The sequence below is a fragment of the Apus apus genome, chromosome 9 (assembly GCF_020740795.1).
Source record: "Apus apus isolate bApuApu2 chromosome 9, bApuApu2.pri.cur, whole genome shotgun sequence".
Taxonomy (NCBI): domain Eukaryota; kingdom Metazoa; phylum Chordata; class Aves; order Apodiformes; family Apodidae; genus Apus; species Apus apus.
In genome coordinates this window covers 9618328-9632222 of record NC_067290.1, presented here as the reverse complement: position 1 = coordinate 9632222, position 13895 = coordinate 9618328, and the positions used below count along the sequence as shown (strand labels likewise).

Sequence of the window (13895 nt, the reverse complement as noted above, 5' to 3'; positions counted from 1 at the left end):
TTCTCTGTTCAGTCAGCATCAATTTCTTGCATCCCCTTTGGATATCATATTTTATAACTATGACAGTTTTTTCCTCCCTTTTCCTGCAAAAGGTAGGTACCACTTACTGCCTTTGCTTTTTTTATTTTATTAGAGTGGGATAAATTGCACACTGTTTGGGAAACCTTTCACTCCCTTATTTTTCTAAAGATATTGTTTAAAATCCCAAAAGGATATTAATATTTAACAAAAGCATAGGGTTAGTCTATTAGAATATCAAGCCTAACGCGTTATCCAAGGCAAAGGCTTATTTCAGTTGCTTCAGAAGAAAAACATGAAACCTCAGCACTTTACCAACTGTGCAATAAGGAAAATGAAGTTGTAATGAATTCCAACCTAACCCTCAATAGTGGATTCCAATTACTGCACTCACAGGAGATGTAAAAATATTGAAAAAATACAACACCATTTTTCCTGATAAAGTGGTGAACGATGCTGCAGAAAACCTTCCACAGATGAAATTCTACAAAGAAAATCAGGTTCCTACTCAAACTTTGCATGTTTTAGATTTGTTCGTCTCCCCAGTATACAAAGGGGTGAGTTTTCACTCTGCACAGAGACAAGGGAATGAAAAAGGAATGCTGGTATGAGGTTTAGCAGCAAATAAATAGCTTTGCTGTTATACATTTCAGTAGAAACATTAGTTAAACTTAGTGGGCTTTGTGGTTTAATATCTCTTCAGCACAAGTAATTTTTCTACAAGCCTTTGGCTCCATCTGCTGACTTTAAAATTAAAAATAATTGATGAGGCTGAAAATGTTTGTGCTTTTCAAACATTTAAGTCCTCTACGTTTTTGTAAGTGTGGTTAACAAGGTATAACTAAATAGCCCAAACATGTGGTCTAGTAATTTTGTCAGTTAAAATTATCTTGAAGTGACAATAGATCAGCTGTGATGAGAAGGTACCTGAGCAAGCCTAAACAAATCTTACAAGTAAGACTGGCCAGAATCAGATTTAAGCAACAGGTATACATCTGGATTTTTATGTCACAGAATCACCCAGCAATTAAGTCCAAATCCAAGAAGTGAGATTCTGAGCAGACTAATAAAAAGAATCAAAGATCCATAACACAACCCTTGTGAGAGCTCATTGGAGACATTTGCTCAACACCTGCCTGTGCTGGTTTCAGCTTCTCCCATTTTCTGAGCCGTCTGCTTCACAGAAACTAAAGCTTGTTGCATTTATGAACAAAAACACCATAAAAGATTACTCTGAAAGTTCAAAAGCCCCAATATTTCCCTGTTCCAGCACTGATTTATTTTTCATTATTGCAGGATTCTGATCATTATCAGAGTGCTACGAACTCAAACTAGATAGAATTTCCACACAAAAAAATTGCATATGAGAAACACATCTAATATGCTCCTTAAATATAGCAGGGGAAAGTCTTAGACAAGTTATCTTTTTCTCCAGGGCTAGAGGTGTTACTTTCATGAGTTCCAAGCAGTTGGAGCACCATTTTAGAAACACAAATAAAATCCAGTTACAGTTCTTCATTGGCCTTCACCATTAAACAACTCGATCTATCATTAAACAAACACAGCCCAATTCACATGAACACTGAGCTCTTGTGGCTGCAAATTAATTGAGGGGTAACTGCAATAATCGCTATCTCTGACAATCTGTTTTCCTCTATGACTAACTTTCAGCACCTGTATTAGAAAAATCTGACAAGACAAAATAAAGAACTACCACCCCACAAAAAAGCCAGCACACACTTGCCTTTCCAGACTTCCTGTGCCATCTCTCTGTGCACTCTGAAAAGTACTTTCCTCTTATTATCAGTGCAGGAGACAAGTACAGTTTCTCAAACCAAATCCCACTTGTTACAATTGCTAGATATGAGAAAGAACTTTTTAACATGCCATTTGTAGCAATACAGTATCAATCTATCAAAGTCTTATTATTCGACCTACAAACACAAGTAAAAAACAATAGATGGAATCTACTTAAAGACAGAATGAAGCCTTAACTCGGTCAAACAGAACCTGATACTAAAGCTCACTATCACAAAGAAGAGTCAAAAGGGCATCTTTATAGCTTTGAACTTTTTCTGAAATGAAAATTAAAAAACCTCTTACATGGAGCACATAGCACAGATCCTGTAGTTTCCAAAAAGCTTCTTTTAAAGCTATTAAATGTTAATAATGTCTCCTTCTGAGCCAAGACTGAAGCTACAGAATCCAATACAGGAGCCATTACTTTTAAAAACTGAAAGCAAAATACAGGAATTCAAATTCTGAACAAAGGTTCTCAAGAAGTTTCAATGGTATATGAAACATAAGGGAGATACAGGAATCTTTTTCTACATGATCATACTGAGATACAGGTAGAGGCCAAACAGATTCAAAATTCTGAAGTTTCACATCAGGGAAAAATCATCATCACACAATTTTAGATTTAGAGAGACAATAAGGAAAACAAAAATATGATCAAACATAGACCTAAACCTTCTGTAAATTTGATTTTCCATATGCAGGAAAATACCAAAAAAAATAAGACTGTAAAGCACTGTGCGGAATTATAAAACTTGTAATCACATCACTGTATTCTCTCTGCTGGTCTAATTCCCAAGTCAAGTCAAAAGGCTGGGTTGGTGTCAGCAAAGCTAGATGACTGAACAAATCAAAGGCAGGATTAAAACTTCACTGCCAAATTGATAAGAAAGGACCTTGTTCATCAGGCACAACATGGTAATGTAAAACAAAAAGCAAGAATGTAACATTTGATTTGTGGAGTCAGACTCGCTGTGCCAGATAACTAACATTAAGGATTCAAAATAACATTAACTCAGCCCACTACACATTGTGGATATCTAATGGTATGTTTTTACAACTGTTTGCAATGTACATGTCAGATGGTCTGGGTCTTTCTTGTGAGTCACACCATAACCACAAAACTATGCCCTAACGTTAACTTTCCTTTCTTCCTCCCATTTACATCTGATGCAAAAATTGCTTTACCCATCTCTCTTCCAACATATGAACCTTTATAACAGCTTGCCAATATTAATTAGCTTCATGCAATCTTGATAGACAAGAATTAGAATAATGACTTATAAAAAAGCACAGCTGATCATTTATTATGTTTTTGCTTTTTCTTACCAAAATTAAAACAGGAAGCTTGTGTAAAAAATGAGCCCCCAACCCCTGACAATAATGTAAAAAGTGAATAACCCTTACCTTCACATTTCTGTTTTTACAAGAAAATTAGGGTCTTTAAAAAAAAAAAAAGATAAAAAGATAGCCTGAGTGTTTGGGAATCCACCACATCAGTTCAGCATACGTATTTTTTAAAGAGGCAGAGGCTATTCAAGCCACAATTGTCTTCCCTAAACATATTCTTGGTGCTCTTATTACCCTGTTATCTCTAACCCCACTGTAAACCTGAAGTTGGCAAAGATTCCCCCTCCAAGATTTTAACATCTTTGAGAGCCTCTCTAAAAGTGGGGATGGAGCCTGTGATCTCAGAGAAGAGAGTCACTTAGGTGCTGTCTGCACATACCACACATCAGGAAAGCAGATTTAAAAACAGGAGTTCAACAACCTCAACATATAGGATGGATGGGCAGTAAAAGCAAAAAGGAAAACATAGCAAGGATAAAAGGAAAGACTTGAAAAAATTTTGAACTACAAAAAGGCGTTTGAACACAAATGTATCTTAGAACTCTTAATTTGTGAGGACTTTCTGAACAAAAGAAAAGCAGAAAGCAGACACGTGATTTGGAGATTTCCACCACTGTCCCACTATTCAAGGAACTTCATGCCCGAGAAATATTAACACATCAGAATAAATTATGTTGAACTTCAAATCTCATGTAGCATCTCAGGCTCACATTAAGCTTCAGAGGAGGTCTCAGAGCAAGTTAGGACCCCACCACATTGGAGAACTTCCTCCACCTCCACCCATAAGAGATTAAAATCCTCCCTCGGGCAAAGATACTTAACGTAAGACTAGAGTGAAGCATTAATTTGAGGGTCCTTCCTACTTTACTATGTTTTATACAAACAACTGTTCCTCCCCAAACAAAAGCATCAAATCAACAACAGAAAAGAAACATTTGAAATAAAAAATACATTTTGTATGAAACATTCTGCTTATTCAACCAAATCATAACTCCAGTTCTCCCCACAACACAAAACCCAGGCTGAATTTTTTTTTCTGTGTTTTGTTTTATTTTTACAAAGATTTGCACATGTCTTTGCATTTAGACTAAAGGAACTGATGTTATTTCACATTGATTTGAAGGCCAAACCAGGCATTTATTTTAGTTGTATTGGGTAATTATTTCCATCCTTTATTTTTTCAAATTTCTCCCTCTTTTCTGTTGTTTTGAGTGTTTGTGGGATACCTGCATATTCCTCACTCCCTGAAGACTTCAAATTATTGTTAACTAAGCTCCACAAGAAGGATCAATGTCTTCAACAAGGTAAAGAAAACACCACATAAATAATACCCATATTTCAAAACTCAATTAATCCATCATGTATTTCTTTCATAAGCCACCATTTAACTTGTTGCAGTCCTATGTACTAGATGTTGCACATCTGACCAAAAAAGCCTCTTCTAGGAATAGTTAGCATAAGGGTCTATTGAGATTCTTTATATAATATTAAGAAAAGCAATTACAACATAGTAATTGAAATCAAGAAGAAAAAGCAGATGAATACCAAGAAAGAGCAGAAAAATTTAAGAGGTTCTGAAACCTCACAAAACTTGAGTGTTAAACAAGCTTCTGAAAAATTTTCAGTACTTCTCTCCTGTTGAAAAAAAAAAGTTGATGTCTAGACATGTAACAAGGTCACTGCTTCCAATGAGTTAATCTGTTCTCATGGCTGATTTCTGGCATCTAAACTGAACAAGGAGTAAGGCCATCCCTGCCATTCTTTTGCACAATCTATTACACACACTATATACAGAATATAGCTTTAAAAACAGCTTGCCAGACAGAAGACAATTACTAAATCTAACTTTCAGAGAGGTCTGATAGCTGTAAAGTCTACATTTTAAACATTTAAAGATGTATTAGCTAGAGTGACTCTTTCAAAAGGCTATTTGACCTTTCCGTGTGATTTCTAAAGTGTGAAACATTTATTCTTGATTATTTATTCATTAAAGAAAAAGCAATTGCATTTTTTGGCACATGCTTTCAAGCTAATCTTTACATCCATGAAGAGCCTGGGAGTTTGTAGTTTTCATTTCAGACAGTTGCAAATGAAAATCTGTATCTAGGCATTCGTATCATGTTCATCTCAGTACTATCTAGGCAGCTAACATAATTATATTATTCCAGCTAATACTGTAAAGATATTGGCTCACTATTTTTCTTTCATTTCAAACTGCACCAGCTATTAGATTAGTAAATTATAGGAATACTCTAGTGAAGAGTTGCATCTTACATTTAGTCTCAACAACACGTTATTATCACAGGCATAAGACAACAGATTCAGGTGATGAGGTGAACAAACCTTTAAAAAGCAAAGTCAATTCTCACATGATTTTCATAGTAGCAACCAAGAATAAAATTTAGAGTTTTATAAATGGAGTCTTATAGTAATAAGAATCTTATAGTAATAGTTTAAGAAAGTGATAGACTAATAGATTCCTGGTACTTATGCATTCCTCCATTTTCTTCTGTCTCTTGGTCAAATTTGGAAGTTTCTCTTCAACAGTCTTGGTTAAATAATATTTTGAATACTCAAATCAGTTTTTTACCAGTGCTCAGATCTGAGCATAACTTTGTTAACATACAGACCATGGCTCAGTTAATACAATGTTAAGAGCCTGATCAAATGAGGAATTCTCCTGTATATGGATGAACAAGGAAGAATAAAAAGTGACATTCCCTTCCTTTACTCAATTCCTGAAATTTTGCCAAAGCCTCCAGCACTTGAACTTAAATATTTAAAACCTGATAGTTACTCACTGCCCTAACTAAGCCTACTCATACTGAAGCTACAGTCACAGCAGGAATGCAGTGGGAAAGCCATGTTTACCATATTGGAGGCTACCTTTCCAACTATTAGTCAAGCATTCCACTAAGATTCCTGCTCAAAAGTATGTGTACATGCATGTGGGTCTGTTTTCAATTGAACTGGATTGAGAACAACTCTACCTGATAAATTAAAAGAAATAAAAATGAAGTTAATGACCTGGCAGCAGCAATGCTTAAGCAAACAAGTTATGCAAACACAAACCAGCCATCCTTTGCTTTAAAAAGTTACCATAAAGTTTAAACAAAAAAGGCATTTGGATGAAATCCTGTGATTACTATAGCAATGTCCATTAACTCAGTTTCAAACTAATCCTGAACTCCAGGGTACACAAACTCAAAAACACAACACTTGATCACTGGAGCAGCAACTGTTCGACAGGGAACATGTGACCTACTAAGTCCCAGGATATGTGGTTTTGTTCATTTATGGTGTAAGGAGAAAATATCAGCCACTCTAAAGAGCAAACTAGGAGACTGGAAAAGAAGCCAGAGATGAAAAAAAGATGTAAATAGGTAGGAGAAAAAAGTAAAACGAGCAGAAGAATAGAGTTACAGCACAGATAAATCCAGAATAAACTGCTTCACAGAAAGAGTAATTAACACTGGAACAGACTGCCCAGGGAGGTGGTTGAATCACCAACCCTAGAGATGTTTGAAAGACATGAAGATGTGGTGCTTGGGAACATGGTTTAAGCACTAGACTTAGTAGAGTTAGGTTATGGTTTGACTTCATCTTAAAGGTCTTTTCCCACCAAAATTATTCTGTGATTCTGTAAATGTCAGGTGTCGCCTTCATAGCTTATTAGATAACATGGTTCTTGCAACAATGTTTTGAAGTCACAAACCTACATATTTGCTTATCCTTCAATACGTTGCTGTGCTGAAGCCAAATTGCTCACTAGTCTAACTTACACCAACATCACTTTTCAAATTGTGCTACCCTTTCATAGAATCATAATGTCACAGAATCGTTTGGGGTGAAAGGAACCTTAAAGATCATCTACTTGCAACCCTTCTGCATGGGCAGGGGACTCCTCCCACTACATCACATTGCTCAAAGGCCTATCCAGATTTCCAGGGATGGGGCATCCACAGCTTCTCTGGGCAACCTGTTCCAGTGTCTCACCACTCACACTAACATTTTTCTTCCCAAAAACCTAACGTAAATCTCTACCCTCTTCCATTTTAAAGCCAGTCCCCCTCATCCTATCAGTACATTCCTTCATACAGTGATACTGACCCTTCACAGATTCAACAACCCAGTACTGTGATAATTCACAAAGAGCTACAGAATACTTGAGCATCACAGACTACACCTGGCAGTCACACCTGCCAGTCTGCACTGCCCAGGAGAGCACAGTAATGAGGCACACTAGAGGGGAGAATGCCTACACACACAAGAGTACATGCAGTCACTAGTGAACCTATTACACTTCAGTGCCAAGACCAACCTCAGAACAACTCTACCTGTATAATTTTCCTGTTAGTCCATTGGTGCCCTCTTCTTCAACTCCATTTCTTTCCCACCTTGTATTTCTCTAACAACTTGCTTTTCTACCAGTTCCCATGAGACAAACGATTCACTGAAATCTAGACAGAAAAAACACACTTTATCTAACAAACTCAGTCATTGCAATAAATATGATGCTCACCTCACACAGTATTTTCATCTCTTCAGAGTCGAGATGATTGTGTACTTTTTTCATTTTGGGCTCACTGAATAGCATACCAGCTCTTAGGCAGTAACAACTCTCTACCCCTTCTAAATAAAGGCAAAATTATCCATGGGGCAATAGCACTAAATACACACTTCCCATTATCTCCTGCACTAACTACAACCAGTCAGCATTGCAGATAACCCTGAACAAGCTATCAGTATCAGAAATACTGCAGAAGTTAAATTCTACCTTGAGAAACAGTACTGCTTCCAGCAACACTGCACTTCCATATGCAGCCTGGATCCCAGTCAGTCATTTAAAGATGGTTTAAATGGATAGAAGCAAGGCAGAAGCTCCACACAAATCTCTTCCCTTTCAGATCCAACCTAGGAAGAAATCTGCATACTTGGGGTAATTTTTCTAATCCGTTAGAAGGCAATCTGTGTCCCAGCTGTCTCTAGCTGGCAAGGAGCACAGGGTACATCTAGACCTCCAAGAAAAGCTGCAGATTAATTTTAGTATTTGAAGAGTTAATTGGCCAGCACAGACTAGTCCACTTCTCTGCCTACAGAGATCACATTAGACACACAAGCTCCAAAAACACAGTATATGGTCTGGATTAGCACTGCTCAGGTTGGCTGCTCTCCCCTGGCTTCCTTCCCTTCTGCTCTGACCAAGTAGAAAAAAGTTAAAAACCTCACTATATGGATCCAGCTCCCTTTCTGTTATATCTTATCCTTGGTCCTAAATAAAACAAACCTTAACATAAAGTTCTTTAACTTACTCCCTTTTTTTACAGTTCCTATATAATACTTAAAATAAACAAGTAGAAGTGATATGAACTAAACCACCACACTTCAGGAACAGGTTGTGAAAGAACAGCAACATACAGATCTCTGAGCTTTTTTATTCCTGAGCCTTAAAGTCTAAAGTTAAATAGAATTTTTCTTCCTTTTTTTTCTTCAATACAAAATTCAAGTGGATTCTCTTCTTTGGAGTTGAGTTGTTCTTTTGGTTGTTGTAGGCCTGGTATTGTTTGTGGGTTTTTTTTAGTTCACAGTTTAAAATAACACCAAAAAACAAACCCCAAAACACACAGTAAGAAGTTACAAAACCATGGACATGGAAAATGAGGGAACTGATCTTGAAAAAATGAGCTCAGCATCTGCTACTTTTATTCCCTTAAGAGATCGAGCCAAAAAGATTTGAGAAGTTTTTATTGCAAGTTCTAAATTTCATTCCACAGGCACTGGATCAGATCTTTAATCCTTTACTTAACCACAAAGAACTGTGCTGAGGAGTTTAATTCTTCCAAAACAACTGATAATATCCTAAATGTTGAAAGCAAAGTACTTTTCAGTATAAGCCAAATCCTGCATGTTTTGCTTTTAAGTAAATGCTGCAGCAGATGCAAAACCAGTAGGATTCATGCTGATGTTTTCTAGGAAAGGAGAAAATCTCCAAACACTACCCATGCTTTAGAAGTGGCAGACAATTAAAGAAACCATTTAATACTTGTACTGAATTAAATTCTATGTATAACATGTGTATGTGTTAAATTTATTGATTTAGGATTCAGGAGTCTTGTATTTTATCACCCATGTATTTTAAATGCCTTTTCAATATTTTATCAGTTATGTTTTATTGATTCTCTCCTCCAACCTTATTCTCTCAACTGCCTTTCTGCACAGCATTTCAATGAAAACACTCAAGGAGAGATAGACTTCTTCCCTAGCAGACTAACAGCATCTTAAAACTCTTTATATCAATACTGGGCAAGAAAAAACCCAAGAAACATTAAAAAAATAGTTAAACCAGCATTCAGAAAACCTCTCCAAGAATTAGCAAGACTTCTATCTCCTTGCTATGCAAAAACCAGTCAAGATGTCCTGAAATTCAGAAGGGGTATATGAGATCCAAAGAACTCAAAATGATAGTAGTAAAAACTAGGATTTCACCACAAAAGTCCACATACAAATCTTTTTGTGATCCAACTCAGTGTGGTTTGATCCAACTTAGTTTTCTGAGATTTAAATATTCTCTGACAATATTTACCTGTGCAACTCTGTGGAAAAAGTCCTAAAACTCACTAAATTAGCTCTTACTACATTTATATACTAAAACTCACTAATCAGATGTCTTGAGACATCAGGCTGAAGTACTCATATTGGAAAAAGCAGATATATCTGTTAGGATTTTAATAGCTACAGTAGTTTAAAGGAAATATCCTTGCAAACACTACTTGGGTTATTCTATCAGACACTGGAGATTTTTTTCATTGAATGAGCCATAAAAACTACAGAATGTTTGCCAAAATAACAGACCAAGGTTATCTAGCCAACAGCAAAGCTTTAAAAAAAACCAAAAGTCTTATCATATTGTGAAATACATGAAGCTTCTCAGTATCACACTTACAAAATTATGCTTCTTAGAAGTTCATAAAGTCAATATAACTTACCAGAGAATAGGCCCTTGCCAAAACAGAATCCACTACTGGTTCAAACTGACAAAAATTTACTAGAAGAGTTGACTAGATAAACAGAAGCAAGTTTCTCACATTTTTGTATTTGATGTGTCAGGTGACCTGGTGAAAGTGTATCAGAGCAGGGAAACACCTGGGTGACAACTCTAATACAAGAGAAACATTTCATAAACACACTTGTTACTTTTGAGATTGAAATGCTCAACATTAATACAAGCAATTGTCTTCTGCAAACATCAGGGATAATGAAGGTTGGGCCTGGTTTGAATATTCCTATTCCCCTTTAATGATAGCAGCTCAGCCACACCAAGCAGATAAAAAATCTGATTGTCTAAAGAGGCACCTTCCAAGGTCACTCCAATGGTTGGGTGCCCATATGATTTATTACACAACAAATAACCTTGTACTCCATTACACCAGATACATTATTCAGCTTCAGCACACAGCAAAAATCACATCCTCTAAAGAAAAACATCACTGTAACTGCTCACCAATAACACAGCTGCTCAGCTTTCAAGGCACTTGTGAACTTAGGACAAAACACAACACAAAATGGTAGCATCTCTACTTTTATCTAGGCTCCAATGAAGCCCTTAACCTCCAATCACTGTCCAGCTCACATCAACTTGACCTGACATTTGTCAGTAATTACGTTCAACAGAACAGACAGGAACTTGAATATCCAGCAAAAAGAAGTTTCTGCTTTGTACAAGTCCTGAAAAAAACCCAACAGTGGTCTTTGTACTTGGCTGCCATGTTCCTGCTCTGTGGCTGCTCTAAACCTGCAGCACCTGATCCCAGGTCAGGCAATGCTGAGTCAACTGTTGCAGAATGACCAGATTTTATCCCCTTCTTTGCGTGCATCAGTCTCTGCCTGCTCACTCAGTTCAGACTTGACCTTTTTATGATCTTTCACAACTCTTCAGACAGAGAGTCATTCTTATTAAGCAACCTGGAACATTCTCTGTGCCCTAAGACATGTTTAAAGGAATATTAAAATATCATCTGCTTTACCCAGTCTTCCAGTGTGCTTGCAACTGTAATCCAAAGCTAGAACCACTGACACTGGGGAGAAGGAAGACCACATACCATACAACATCCATGAATTACTTTTCACATAAGCATTTCTTATTTGTTTTGAGACAACCAAAGATAAGATCGAAAGTCCTGGTTCTTGTCTTCCAAGTAGCTGCTGTTCTTAAGCTACTACGATTTATTTTTTTATCTGGATAAGGCAGGCAGAGGTGCCTCTTCCTCATTAAAAAGCGACACTGTTTCAATTAAAGCATGCTATAAAAAGACAACAGCACTAGAATTTGACATTCATGCTCAATTAAATGAAATAAAATATACATAAATATTTTGAAGTTATTATCACCAAACCCATCAGAAAAATAAAATCCATCTACACTGAAAAAAATCCTTAATATTCAAACTCCAGGAACTTTTATAAAGCAGAAATAAAAATGTCATGAGTTGTTACAGTTCATAAACTGGAAGACTGTAGAGATTGAAAGACCACCAAAAAAAATACTTGCAGAACATCCAGAATTCTGCCAACACTGTTTTTGCTGCAGAAATCATAGGTTCGTGCTCTTCAAGGTGGATTTCAGGTGCTAGTGAGCAAACAGTACTAACTCAATTGGAGACTGAACTGTTTGCTGTGTCAAAGCTTTTTGCCAAACTCATATATATATAATTTTTCTCTTTGCTATATGGATAATCAACCCCAGATGGCAATTTACATAGGCAACAGCATAAAGGAATCCATGCACTGCTGGTGCTCTCAGCCTCAATCAGAGCAAGCATGGGCGTTTGAGAATGTCACTGTTTATTTTTAATTGCTGTGTCCCTCCTTTGTGCAGGTTCAAGCGGTCAAAGATGTCGAAGTCCATTAGTAGAACTGGAAGGTGATGCCACTTCATTTGGTGAGAGGGTTCCTCAAATTTAAAAAGCAGCTGGTTTGTAATGTCCCTAAATGCCCAGTGGGCACCAGCTGTCAATCTCAGTTACCACAGGGTCAGGGCAAAAAAAGGTCAGAGAGAGTCATAAACCACAATGTGTTGTGAAATGTGCTTCCTCCATTACCTTGTAGGCCTGAGAAAGGTTTGACCTCTTGTAGGTATCCTAACCCAGTTCTGTATGATGCTAGCAGGGCTAAGTACAACACAACTCAAACTTACAAAAGTCCCTGCCTTTTTCTGTGCCTCAGTTTCCATACCTGTACAACGTGAGCATGAATATTCACAAGCTGTGAGTGGCAAAAAATGCAACACTCTGCCCCCCGCTATTACCACTCAAAGCTAAGGACACATCTGTGTCACACCAGGTGATGGAAGGATTAATTCACTAAGAGCAACTGGAAATAACTGAAGCTTTGAAGGAAATTTCCAGTGCTATAAAAGCCAAGTGATCTGGCTTCTCTTTGTCAATGACCTGTTCATCTACTACCTTGCCTTTCACTTCAGTGCTCCCCCCCCAGTCACTTGGGAAGAAAGCATCTTTTAAAAATCTGACTTAAGTCTTCCATTCTGTTCTTCTAAACACCCATTTGCAATATGCAACTATATTTTTGTCATTTTCCCCTTCATATGGATTCTCAAAGAGCAGAGTAATTCCTAAACATAATTCTGCAAAACATTCTTGGACTATACATGAAGAGCTGACCAGTCATTTCCAGATATAATCGAGTTACGCAATCTTTTTTTGTAAGAAAGACTGTGCTCTGTCTCTCCCCCATCTCCCAGAGCACAATGCAACAGGAAGCTTGGCCAGTGCTATGCCAAAAGCAAAGTAGCTAACCAGCTACATAAGGCCACTGCTGGTCAGAAGCCACCACTTATCAGCTTCATGCTCCTAACTACTTGTCCCTCCTTGGACCCCTTGATGCATGCTGCCCCAGGACAGCAGCAGGACACAACTGAAAAGGGAAGGAACACTGACAAGGTAAAAGCAGGAGGGATGGAAACCAGAGCTACAAACTCAGCAGATAGCACATTCCCTGCTGGAGTTATAAGCTTGACTCCCAGAACTGGCTGTATGCTGCAAATGAGAACATGGGCAGTGAGGAACTCCACTGGCAAAGCAGACCTGATGGGGTACATACTATGAAAACCACCTTTTTACAAAGGACTACAATATAAACTAGATGGCCACAGCTATCACAGAACAGGCTGACCAGAATTGTAGCAGCTATCAGCAAAATATTTCAGGTAAAACCAGAATACCCCGCTCAGTCCTTCGCTTGCCCACAATGTAGAAGCAAAAACGAGATAGCAGCATGTTCACTCAATGAAAGAGTGAGGTCCTTAGAGTAACACAACTTGAGGATAACACTGACAGCACAAAAGTGGCCCCATCCAGCCTTGTTCAGCCAAAAGCTACCTACTCACAGATGTAACTGGCTGGGTCTGCTTTAACTGGCAGCTGCAAAATGCGCCAAAAATCTTGACTCATTTTGGCCAATTAATAAAAAAGGAAACTCTGAGCAGCTCAAATTAGCAGTTCAAAATCTGTGAAATAGGCTTCATCTGTTCCAAGCCTAAAGTCACCCCGTTTTCTTTCAACGGATAAATATATTTTAAGGAAATAAAATAGTAACAACAGTTAGGCAGTTCAAAGGCCACTGAAAGGCCTTTTGACTTTCTACAGGCTCTCTAAAAAGCCCAATGGAAACAAGCCACCAATTGCATCCCAGAAGTTCTCCCAGAACATGCTGAC

At 37.6% G+C, this 13895-nt stretch overlaps 1 protein-coding gene across 2 annotated transcripts in view; it reads right to left on the bottom strand.

Annotated features, from left to right (window-relative positions):
- Positions 1 to 13895, bottom strand: part of EEFSEC (eukaryotic elongation factor, selenocysteine-tRNA specific) — a 120894-nt gene that overhangs the window by 68326 nt on the left and 38673 nt on the right. The gene's annotated exons all lie outside the window — the stretch shown is intronic.